This window comes from Amblyomma maculatum, chromosome 4 (genome assembly GCF_055883805.1).
Source record: "Amblyomma maculatum isolate TAMU_Amacu chromosome 4, ASM5588380v1, whole genome shotgun sequence".
NCBI classification, from domain to species: domain Eukaryota; kingdom Metazoa; phylum Arthropoda; class Arachnida; order Ixodida; family Ixodidae; genus Amblyomma; species Amblyomma maculatum.
Genome location: NC_139347.1, coordinates 93,484,979 through 93,498,063, shown reverse-complemented (window position 1 = coordinate 93,498,063; position 13,085 = coordinate 93,484,979).

The window sequence follows — 13,085 nt, the reverse complement described above, 5'->3', positions numbered from 1 at the left end:
TTGACGAAACTCTGCAGCTCCATACAGATGAAATTTCGTTCACTGAAATTAATGTTGCACACAGATGAACGATCATTCAGTTCTTTATATATTGGTAGCTTGTTTAAACAAGCTTATTTCAGCTTTTGTTTTTCTTTCGGGTAGAAATGGGGGAGTGCGCCGGGCTCCTGTAGGTCGACTCTAGCGCTTCTCGCTCCACTGGCGTAGCTCGCGTCCAGTACTCTCGTTGACAACCCGGACGCCTCGGTTTAGCCTCCATGCTAACCAGAGAAGCAGGGACAAGGCATAAAGTAGTCAAGCGCACCTAGCTGCACATGCAAGGAGAGGCGAGTCCCCTATTCCCCAGCGCGGCAACTCCAGCAGATCAGCCTTTTCGTCTAGTTTCTGAACCGGCTTCGAACATCTCGAGCAGTTCCCACTACGCGCCTTTCTTTTCCCGACTAAAGAAGGGCTCAGGTGTCCACAGAGCAAGTGTGACAGATACTGCGCCTTTCCCTTCCTGTGAACCAACCAACCAACCAACCAACCAACCAACCAACCAACCAACCAACCAACCAAGAAGGGCTCGAAAGTCGGGCTCCGGCTCCTTGCATTGTTTTCTTTTTTTCTCTCCAGACCAAAGGCACGTGCATGAAGTAAGCGGTTCCTTCGCGGCGGGAATGTGTCCTCTTCTTCTTCTCCCACATGCGCATTCAGAAAGAATGTCGCATCGGCTTCAGACATCGGGTTTTTGCGACAACGGGAGTAATAGTGTTGCAGCACTAAAACACTTGCTGTGGATCTTGCCGAAGTATCATTCTCCTTTTCTTGATTCTGTCGGTTCTAATCTATACTTAGGCTACCATCCAGACTTCCTCACCGTTGGAAATTCGTGTACTTCGCTCGAACACTGCGTATACAAACGGCTCGGATCGCGGTTTTGTTTAGGACAAGTGAACACTCCGGGTTGCATGAATTGTGACGCAATTAAAACACTCGACAAATTTTGCATGAATGCCTTGCGTATTATGCCGACGATTGTATATATGCAAACTATGAACGTCACATAGAGTCACTCACCTAGGCTCCATTAACCAGCGACTGTGTATTAGGTGTTCTAGCCTAGCAGTCTCATTAGCCTAATTAGATGCCTTACGCAGCAGACTGGTGCATTAACTTTTATATTAATATTATTTTATTTTAATATGCTCATGTAGATGAGACTGATCTTCTATAGACCAACTCCAAAACCTCCTTGCTCGCCATTATTATGAAGGCCTCATACACTGAACGATGTCAGCCTCTTTCTAAGACACTTGCATTTCACATTTCGCTTTTTTCTACTATTACTCGTTGACGCATCAAAAGCAGAATTGCGCTTTTTTAGCCTACTATTTTTGTACCTCTCTCCTTCTTACTGTCTCTTTTTATTTACCTTCCACGTGCAGATTAGCACGCCTCCGTTTTTTATTAAGAGGATTTATCTCTCTTTGCTCACAGAGGTGAGATTGCAGATTCAAGCTAACACTATTATCTAGGTACTTATATACAAGAATATTACCCTGTGCTTCAGTTTTTCTAGCTCTACAAAACCGCATCCACCGGTCAGACCACGTCGGTAGGAGTACAGAACGTGGCATCCATGTTTGCCGCCTAACATCCTCGCAACATAGGCGTTGGCTCGACGGCGGAAACTCTGGACATTCCCTCCTTCGGAATGCAACGCACTCAGAACGGAACGACCGAAGGGCTCACATCGTGCCAAGAATTAGAGACAAAAGAATGGGTAGCCAGAAAAGGAAGTTGCTGGAAGGAGCGGGGAAAGCGCAGCCAGAACTCCCCTCCCCTCTTTCCTTTCCTTCCCTTGTGTCCTGTAGTGGGACGTGCCTCTGGGGACAACACATATATTTGTGTGCGTCCGCACGCAGGCAGCTGCGCGTATCGGGCTCGCAGGGGCCGGAGCGCATTTTTATCGGAAGTTTGCCAGGCGCCCGGAGCGATCAGCGCTCGCTCAGGCCCCGGGAGCGCAGACGCGAGATAGAGTGGAAGTGCGCTTCCGCGCGAACCAGCCGAGAATTGCGTGGGGTGCGGTACTGCAATACGGTGCATTGCCAAACTTTGCGGGCTCCCAGATTGCCGCACGATCAGTAGGTGCTGGTGCCATTTGTGTGACAGATAGGCTGTCTCATCTAGCACGCAAGGAGTGCGCCGAGTCGCAAAAACTGAGTTCGTAACAATGATTAATGATGTTCCACGAGAAGAGTTAGGTCAACCTTGAGAGACCGATAGATAACTTTCCACGAGTTTATCTAGCGCGCACATCAGTGAATGCTTGCGAGAACCGTTCAGGCTTAAATGAACATAATCAGTTATCAAGATGACGCAGATGTTCAGACGGTGCTACGCAGGAATAAGTGCTTTTTTTTTATCACCTGGGAGGCCTGAGGCTACAGCACACAACTATATTGAAGGGAACCATGCGGGTTTATTATCCTACGAGTGACAAACTGGAATACAATAGTGTCTAATTTTCGGGTGGCAAAGTGGACACAAGTAGAGCCGTTCTTCACATTTAGGGAAGAGGTGGGAGAACTGAGGTGAGCGAGGCTAGAGGTTGGGAGCCCGGTTTTCGGCTTTTTCAGGCGTGAGAAGCGTGAGCGCTGGGAAGAGGCGCTTCATACCCTCTTTCGCCAAGGGAGAAAATATATATTTGAACGTTCCAGCATGGAAACGTGTTCCGCGATACTCTGTTCATGCAGGGTTCAATTTCTTGAGTTTCTATCCAACGTGTCTCAACAGGTTAACTGCCGTTGGCGTAAGCGACCTTCAGAAACAAGCTCACTTGAGAGTGCCACTGCAGTCCCGTGTAGCTCTGGACTCACCTCTGGGCTGTTGGGCTTTGAGAGAGAATAAAAAAAGTAGAACACGACTACGAAAAATTATTTTGTCCCACACCCCAGTCAATACTCAAGAATTTGCGTTTCATAGCCGTCAGTTTTTTTTTATTCATTTTTTTAGTGCGTAGCACTTTGGCCGCAATCACGTATTTCGCTGATGGTGGTCCGATGCCTACTCTCTCGCTCCCTCACCGGGAGCGTGAGGAGCGAAGGAGACGGTGGCGACGCCGCTAACCTCTGTGGTGTTGCGCCGCGTCGCGCGTCGTAGTCAATGAGAATGTGGAGCGGCCTCAAAGCTGCAACCAATGAGAGAGTGGCACGCATCACAGTTGGGGCCATCTCCGGGCAATGCTGTACATGAATAGTCGCTTCTCTCTCGCACATCCGCAAATCGAGCTATCTCCCCTAGCGTTAATCGCTCCTCGTGCTTTACCGACAGCAGACGTGTACGCGCGGTCCTCACTCCACCGCGGCTCCGAGCCGCTCACTGGGTCGCTCGATGATAAGGACTACCACACATGGTATGAAGAGCGCTCAAAACGCATCTGCGGCCGTCTTGCACTGCGGCTTATCGGGACCGACGTGTTGAACAACAACGGTTTTCAATGAAGCCAGCGCGAACGTCAGTCTGCAGATTCGGGTATTTGAGGATCAACCGTATAAGTACCTAGAGCCACAAGAAATGAAGGGACGTGCCGAGCGTGCTAGGGAATTGGCTCATCACAAGAAACGCCGTCCTGAAATGTAAGCCACGGCGAAGAGAAGAATCTCTACAGCAACGGGCTGCACGATTGGAAGCGATGACTGCCGCCAGAAAAGTAGCGCGGCTCGAGAAGAATTCAATTCAATTTATTTGCCATCATGGTACAAATGATGGCGGGAGACCTGAGTAAAAGCTGCCATTCGACAGCTTGGCTGCATGACTTTCAGGTAAAGACGCCAGTTATTCATGACTGTTGAAATTATTTCGTTATTAAAAGGCTGAGCCAAAGCGGCACCCCTGGCCTAACAAGGAACAAAGGTAAGCATATGTTGAGCGCCACATTTTTCAGGCTTGTTGATTTTTCTTTATTTTGTTCTTCTTCCTCTGGACCTTAATTGTTATCCTGCAGCCGGCTTTTTCCTTTGCTATGAAGCGCTGTAGCAAGGCCCTCTCTGCCACTTGATTGAAATTATTCGCGACAGTTTGTTTATGAGGCTGTCATCGGAAAGCTCAGCTACAACGCTGGGATCCGTTGTTGGCTTGAAGCAGTTAATTGATTCAGACATTTTCATTAAGAGCTCGCGCGACGATATTTCTTTATTATTATTGTTATTTATTTAGTCTTTTTTTTTGCTGCTGCTGGTTCACTTCCTGAAAGTCGGCTGGGTGCACTTGTTACGTAATGTGCTCGTGTATTACAGGGATTTGAAGAAAGGTATAAGGTATTTGTGCTGCCTAGGCGACGCGCCCATGGATGGATGGATGGGATATAGGAGCGCCCCCTTTGAAACGGCGTGGTAGCAGTAGCTATCGTGCTCATTTTTCTCCCTATATCCTAATTATTGATTTAGATTGGTTAACTAAGCCATCATTCTATTTATTAAATTTTTTGTTTCTACATTACTAACATTATGTCACTTCTCTTCTTTTAAGCCACCAATTCTTCCAGTCGTTTTTTGCTAGTTTCCACCACCGGTTTATTCATCCGGCCACTGGTATCTCTAAACCCCAGAGCTTCAGGAACAGTTACTACGCCTGCATCAACTTCCGGGTGGATACCATTACATTCGAGTATAATATGGTCAATTGTTTCACTGGAGTTACCACATACAGCACATGCGTCATCTTCATTGTTAAATTTCTTTTTGTAGCTGCGTGTTCTAACGCACCCTGATCTAGCTTCCAAAATTAGGGCACTGCCTTTTGAATTATCAGACATACAGCATCATCTGGTTTTAATGTAGGCAAGCGTATAGTAGGACGGAGTGGACGATCGAGTCACCGGGGCGTGATTGCGCCGGTTGGTAGATCGTAAGGTTTTTGTTTTGTGCATAGTGTTTCTTTTTTTTTGAACACATCTTTATTGTTCTTTATTGTTCTGAAAAACTACAGTTTATAGAGATTGGCTCAGAAGTACAAACTGATCAACGCAGCTGCCTGCCAACTTGAATGCGAGCCGCGTTTTCAGTGCATTACGGAAACCATGAAGTCGCTACGCGTAGTTTGATATCAAAACTTTTGTCATCATTTTTTTTTCCCTATCGGACGGTTTTAAAGTGCGGTGGCTTTGCGCAGCAAATTACAAGTGCACTTTTGAGCAAATAAGATTTAGCTAGGATGAAAAATTCCTACCGAAGGCGAAATATCACACTAAAGTGAATCGATGTTCCTGCGACGTGAACATGCAGATGGATTTGCGCGTTCTGCACGTGCTAAGTGCAATGACTGTGTGCAGTACTTATCTACTGCACTTTGGAGGGTTAAAATAACGGATGTAGCTTGAACGGCAAAAAATTTGTCACTACAATTTTGTTCTTGTGTAGCAATATATAACGAAAGACATTTTTGCATTAACAAAGGCCTGCCGTCGCGTTTAACTAAGAAATAATTTCTACATTTTAGTTTTCTCGAGATGAACCTCCGAGACGAATTTTGATATTACTGCAAAAATGCTTAATGCCATATATTTAGAGTCCGCCACGCTTTTAAAACTATCGCGCGAGTGTCGATTTACAGACGCAGGCGCGCCGAGAGGAAGCAGAGAGCAAATTGGCAGAGGAAACGAGCATGCGCGCTGATCACGCTTTTGCAGACAGCGTCGTCTGCTTAGTGGTTCTGCTTCGTGCGTAGCAATCCTCGCGAAGCAAGCTTTATGGTCCAATTCTGAGCGCGATTATTTTTTGCTTTTGTTTTTTTTGCTGTATGCAGCAGGCATAATAAAAAGTCGCAGCTTCTTGAGTAGCGAAACATGACAGCCAGCTTTTATTGGTAGGGGTGGCATCACACTAATCAGAACGGCCTAGCAGACGACGTTCACTGCAGCAAAATGAATTGTGGGCGCGCTTCTGCCCTCGGATGATTCCTTATATCTTTTACCTTCCGGCGCAGCAACGCCGGGCAACCGACGCTCGCTCGATACTTTAAAAAAGGTGGCTGACTGTATACCTTCCATGAAGGGATGACTGAGGGAAAGCCCGAGAAAAAAAAAAAAAAAGTTGGCTGTGGTTTAGCTCTGGTTAACCCTAGTTGAATTGCGAAAGCAATGGCGGAAGCTTCCTTTGCCGGCTACATTGTTTCCCTGTCCCGCCCTATCAGTGTAAGGTGCTACATTACTGCGGACAGCTCATCCTTTAAGGCTATGACGCGAGAGCATAAGCTGCCAGCCCACATATAAAGTCACGCTTCAAACAAGCCATATGGACGTGCCTGCGTGTCGTAGCGGTAACGAGAATGCAAATGGTCCTGGCAGGCTAATTCTGTTATCCCCCTTCCATATGAAAGGAGCGACCTGAGTTGCCAGCTCCTGCCCGTGGCATAGGGGTAACGTGAATTCAAATGTCATGGCAGGCTGATTCTAATGCCACCCTCTCACATGAAAGGAGAGGCCCGAGTGAGCGCTGTTGCTGAGTATACGCTCGCCCGAAATACACCGGCTGCTGACTAGCCTGCCGTCATCACTACTATCATCCTCAGTCTAGAGAAGGAGAATTAAGATGCGCCATTTTCAGTCCCAGGCGCGGCTCAGTTTCTGCTGTGCAGCTCAGCAACGGCTGAGTGCTTTGTAAATAGTCTGTGTACATAACCATTTCTGTATATAACCACGTGTAATAAACACCATGTCAGAGAAAAAAAGTCCCAGGCGTGGCTCAGTTGGTTAAACCACTTGGTTGGGGATACGAGGATCTGAAGGATGGAAGTTCGATTGCAGGTGGAGACAAACATTTTTGTGGAGGAAGAAGCGATCTAAATGCCGATGATAACAATTCACGATATTTTTATTATCTTTTAAAATTTAATTTCACTGTTCAGTAGCTTTGCTGGAGTGCTTTCAGCACAATGCTATTCGGCAAGTGTTCTCAAATGGGGGTGCCTTAAACTGGACACGTGCTCTCGGTGCTATATAAATGGCGTACGTCGCCGTCGTATATATGTTATTATTGCATCGAAAAACACCCCATGGTTTCATATACGACACATATGAATTCACGTAAAGCCGTCATCACTTTTTTGTAGACATATAAGAGCAAGTGGAACGATATGAAACGTGATATAGGATCACGTGAGCTCCATATTGTTCCCATATGCGCAGTCTCTTTTTCTTTATTTGGATTGTGCGGTTATTGCCAAGAAAACTAAGTTCAAAGTTCATTCTTTTTCATGCAAAGAATAAGATAATAGATTGCAACATATATCTCTTTTACGATGGCGTTCCTATGCAAATCGTAGATAATCACTCCCTCCTTGGCGTCACATTTCACTCTAGTTTGAGCTGGGAACGTCGTATACAGAACGTACGTGTAAAAATAGCTAAATAGTGCAACTTATGGCTGAAAAAAAAAAAAAAAAACAAAAACAAATATACTTTTCAATGGTTCACTCTCACCTAAGCTATTGTTCATTAGTATGGGGAGCCAGTAGCTGCACTGACGCAGACAGGTTTTCTAAATTGCAAAGGTGGGCAGTTTGCACACTTCAGACTCCACGGGAATGCATGTGTGCCACAGAATTCACGCATGCACATAATACCTGCAATATACAGCAATGTTTGTAGGCTTGAAATGGCTATGTACATATTTCAGAAAGTTAAAACCGAATACACAACACATTTATCTCTAAGTATTACAGCAGAGATACAAGTAATTACTTACCTACAATTTCCACCATTACCGAAATTCCACGGACTAATTACAGTAAGCAAACGGCTTCCTTTTAGATCACTCTTCTATGCAATGAATATCCAGACATAATTGAGACATCAAAAAGGTATTTCACAGGATTTTAAAATGCGGGATTTCTTTCACTCGATACATTCTTACACTACACCTGATTAATATAAATCAATGTTATTTTTAAAATATAGTTATGTACATTTTATGAAATAAGTTTCTTCCAGACACTTTTAGTTTCAATCAATGAAAGCTTCTTTGTATACTTGTTGCATTCTATCTTGTATTTGTGTGCAAACAGTAGGCTGCTATAATACTTTCGTGTAACGGACCCCCCATTTGTCTTTTTTGGTCTGCCTTTTTTGGATTGTATGCCTCTAATCTGTCTTGCATTCTAACGCATTCATATTCCCATTTTGTGGTCCCAAACACAAACTCATCCATTTATGCCATGATGAGTGTTTCTGAGTGCTTTTTAGCGTTGTTCATTTTACTCTATGCATGTAATATATTACTTGTACCAGTGCATCACTGCTGCTGTGTCGTGCTGGGTGAGCACCTAGTTCCAGGAGATCATTTTTTCTCCTTTAGTCCTACCTCGCAGGTAATATCCATGACTTGCCTAATAAACAATGCAGAAAAAAAACGCTCCTAAGCGAGCCAGGCTATCAAGGATGCTGTAGTGGAGGACTACAAAATTTCTACACACTTGGGTTACTTCTAAGTGCACTGACCTGGCAGCATTCATCGAAAAGCGGCTGCCACGGCCGGGATTCGACTCGCGACCTTACAGTCACTAGTTCGGCGTCGTTAACGACTGAGGCGCCACAGCGGGGCACCTCTTGCATACACAGTCTCTGGGCGTATGGGTCCAGTGAATACCTGCCAATATGCCCCGTATGCACAAATGATTGGTGAATATGTGCCCCGTATGCCTATAATAGCCTAAGTTGTATGAACCAAATATCGATCACCTATTAAATTGTCCTAACATAACTGACGCCTACATCACCTTTCATACGTATGTTAGCAACAAAGCACTCAGCAAACATGATGCGTGTCTACCGACCGGTGGTTCCTTGCATGTTCAAACAGCCCTAAATTGCTTAGTTGCAATCTGGGTGTTTTTGGTGTCTACCCTCCACTGGCTGTATGTGGAGCCAAATTCCGCATCATGCAAGGAATAGATGAGCCAGATAGCTCTGTGTGTAGCGAAATTGCGTCTGTTCTCAGAGGATTTCATGAGAGCAAGTATTTATAAATTGTAACAATCTCAGACGGCTCTACCACAAACAATGCCTAATCAAAAGTCCGGACATCAGAGACACCACTTGATGGCCGGGCCCGTAAGAAAATCAGTTGTTATTGCACTGTCTACATACGAAACAAAAAGCACTCTGTTGAATTTGAAATGAGAAAAATACACAGACGCCCAGTTATCGACGTGTGTTAGTGTTTAGCGTGCACTACATAGAATCTGATGCACCGGGCATGGTTCAATGCCAGATGTGGACGCAGTTTTAGAGCGCAGCCTTTTGGCACTCGTTCCTGCGTTTCGCGTCGGCGTCGCCATTTTCCCTCGTAACCAGCTCCGCAGCCGGGGCAGCGCGCTGCTACCGCCACCGTTCGCCGCTGCATGTACCCCCCCCCCCCCCCCCTTCTTTTTCCACCATGGCGGCGACCGCGCGTGTTCTCCGATTTCTGCGAGTGCTCCTGCCGCCACTGTTCGCCGCTACGTGTACCCCCGCCTGTTCCTGCGTGGCGGCGACGGTGTTCTCCGGTTACCGAAGTTCCGGCTCGGCATTAGCGGACCACGGTGCATGCATCCCAAGCCAAAACGCAGAGCCACGTTGACTTGACTCGCTAGCGGCGTCAGCGGCATCAGTCAGTAACTGCTACCTCTTCGCCGCGCAACGCTCCTATGGGCCCACGCGCTGCCTCCAGCGACCTTCCGATAACTTAATTGCTTTCCTCGCTCCTCCTCCAATGCCACCCCCGTGCAGTGGTAATGAGAGCGCCGGATCGGTGGCGGCGGATCTCGACATGTGCACCGCCCGAGTCGAAACGCATTGTATAAAAAGCTGAAACCGTTGATGAGCTGCACTCAAATTTCGCATAGGAAGTGACATAATCGTCAACAATTTTTTTTCCTTGATTTAATTGTTTTTAACGCATTTATTTTTATAGCTTTTTAGCCTATGTTAACAAGTGAAGTACAATCGCATGGTCATGGCGGCCATATTTATTAATATGCGCACATCATTCATCTGAACTCCAGCCATAATCGATATCCTCCGATAACCCATATCTCCTAAGTGACCCATATCCAAAAACGTGATAAGTTACGGCCTTCGGTATGAACATTTTCAACAGGGGAGTATTGTAGAAACTCTCAGCGTCCTCGAAAGCATATTCAAATATTTATTTGTGTCTTTTATTCTTCATAATGATGTATAAGCTATCGCCATTCCAAAATCTATTCAGCACTAGCTTTTTCCTTACGACAGCTGAATGATTTGTTATCGAATTGTTTTCCTAAATATTTCGGCCTCAAAGGTCGAGTGACGGCATTGGTGTCAAAGTAGAGTCTATGTCATATGAGTAGTGCAAAAACAGCGATATAATCGATCCTGCGTCATTTGAATTCACCACAAAGTTGAAGCTAGCCGACCTAAAAAACAGAAATCACAAGTGAAGTAGTGACTTTGTCACAGTTTTCTACCGCCATGTGAACTATACTCCACTTTGACCTCATAGACATCCCTTCGCTCTTGAAATCAGAACAAAACTGTTGGAGAATTATGTTCGTCAGCGCTCAGAGGCAGAAATCATCAGGTGGTCAATGTACAGTGATGTTTACCGAATCATTAACGAAGAAAAAATCAATAAATATTTGGTGGGAATGGTCGTTTAACCCCTTACTGCATATTTGTTTTTTTTTTTTTTTTTTGCTCAAGAAAAGTGCAGAAATTTTTAATAGAGCCGTTAGGACCTAAACCAATCTCAATGTTCAGAAAAACTTTATGGTTGCGAGATTTTGCACATAATATTATAGCGATTTGATGCAGCATATATTTGATAATTTTATGGACATTAATAAGTGCAACCAGTCGCGAGGGAACAAATGTTACCAAGGTAAAGAGAGAATTGTAATTTCTAAAAAACGGGTACATGCTGAGCTTTCCCACGAATACCAAAGATTCTGACACATACCTTGCTTTCCTAAACCCGAAAACTGTTTCAATGCGTTCACAAAGAAGAGCCCTGATGCTGCTATAGTGCCTTGAAATAGGGCATCATTGCTCGTCGAAGTACAAATGGTAATTGCAAGGACACAAAAAGAAGTAGTATACAATACATTCTACGCAAAGCGGCAAAAAAGTTCATTTTCCTGAGAGGCCATTGTGAGCCAACAGAGCCGCCAACGGTGCGTTGCTCCTGGCTGTCTGGACGAGCGCTTCTATTTCAGAGATAATTTGAGCAGCTCATTCTCGTTCCTCTGACATATTTGTTCAGCGTTATCGCAAGCCTGGACGACAGAAGGGGTCTGATTACCCCCCCCCCCCCTCCCCCCCTTGATTTCTTTGTTGGTCTCTTGTATTTGACAACGTTTGTTCTGCTATAAAGTAAATACACTTGATCTGGCTGTATTTCAGCCGTATTCAGTTCCTTTTGAAGTCATTTAAAACCGTGTTAGTTTCTCGCTTTACTACCTGCTTTTTGGCTTTTTCTATGGTTCCTATCTCAGAAAAAAATTTTTCCATTGTTATCCTTTTACATCTTCTCCTACTTTGATTATATGGCTTTTGTACTTTCGTATTTCTCCAAGTCCTTTCTCTTTGTTGTTTCTCGTAAGGGCCGGGCCCAGACAAGGTTTCCGCAGCGCGGTGCCACCATTCGCCGTCTGGGCAGTTTGTGTTTCTCCTTTTCCTCTCACTTCGTTGTTTCTCGTACACAGAGCACTATGGCTTACCACTTCTCCAAGCGTTCAGTATAAACTAAAAATACGACAATCTGATTGGTCCAAAGTTTGGCCTTCCATGGATCGCTACGGCACCGGTTATCAACAGTAAATTGTCACTCTTTTTCTGAACAAAATGGTGGCGACAGGCAAAATATCTTATTCGCTGCGTCTAGATGACGCGCCGTACCTAAATATGCAGTCGAAATGTGGCCCCAAAGACTGGTCATTTTTCGAAAAGCGCTTTGCTCCTAACTGCCGTAGAGAATATTTTTTTTTTCTTTTTGTGTCCCCAGTGAGAGCAAGAGCACAGACCCTATCTTCATCCGCTGAGTCAGTGCAGAGCTCTAGTTCCTGTTGCGCCATACTTTACTCTTACCTCCGTTTATGTTATTAGAGTGATTAACTAAAAGGGCAGTTAATCTTCTCAATGCGTATAAGTATGTCAAACCAACTGACTGCTATGAATTCTTTTCCTGCTGCTTAACTTACCGGGCACCAGTGATTGACAAAATTACACATGTTGCGCGGTACATCACGTGAAACGCAAGTTTAAAGCTCTCTTGCAAGCTGTAAGCTTTGCGTGGTGCATAAGTTCAGTCGTTCAGTCGTGTCCGACTCTTCCTGACCCTATGGACCATATCACGTGACGCTTTCCGGTCTCTCACTATCTTCCTAACATCCCACAACTTCATCTGCAGCGCCTCGAGGATGCCATTTAACCATCGCGTTCGCTGCCTACCCCTTCTCCGGTGACCCTCAACCTTTCCCAACATCAAATCTTTCTCCAGCGACTCCTCTCGTCTCATCAGATGACCAAAGTAGCTGAGCTTTAACTTTAGAATTTGACCCTTCAATGAGCAGTCAGGGTTTATGGTCGACAATATCGACTGATTCTTCTGGCAGCCCAAGGAACTCTCAAGAGTCTCCGCCAGCACCACAATTCAAACGCGTCAATTCTTCGGCGGTCAGCCTTCTTCACAGTCCAACTCTCGCTTCCATACATCACAACTGGAAAGACCGTAGCACGAGTTATAAGGATCTTGGTTGGCAGTCTAATGTTTCTTCTCTTTACTATAGGCGGTCAAGGCTAACCATGGCTCTCGTTCCCGTGCATACTATACCATAAAACAAGTAGATCTTCTGCATTCTTGGAACGATTTTATTAATTATGCCATGTAAAGACTAAAAAAATCTCTATTTTACTCTGCGACTTTTGGCGCCTGCGCACTCCCTCCGCGCACAATAAAAAATTAAATATCCGGGGAGGAATTCCCCAGAAGGTCAAAATGCGGCGGCCATAGCTACTACGGTGGGCAGACTCAGGTCACAACAACTTAAGACAACAAATATGCAGAGTATCATCCATAATGCGCTAC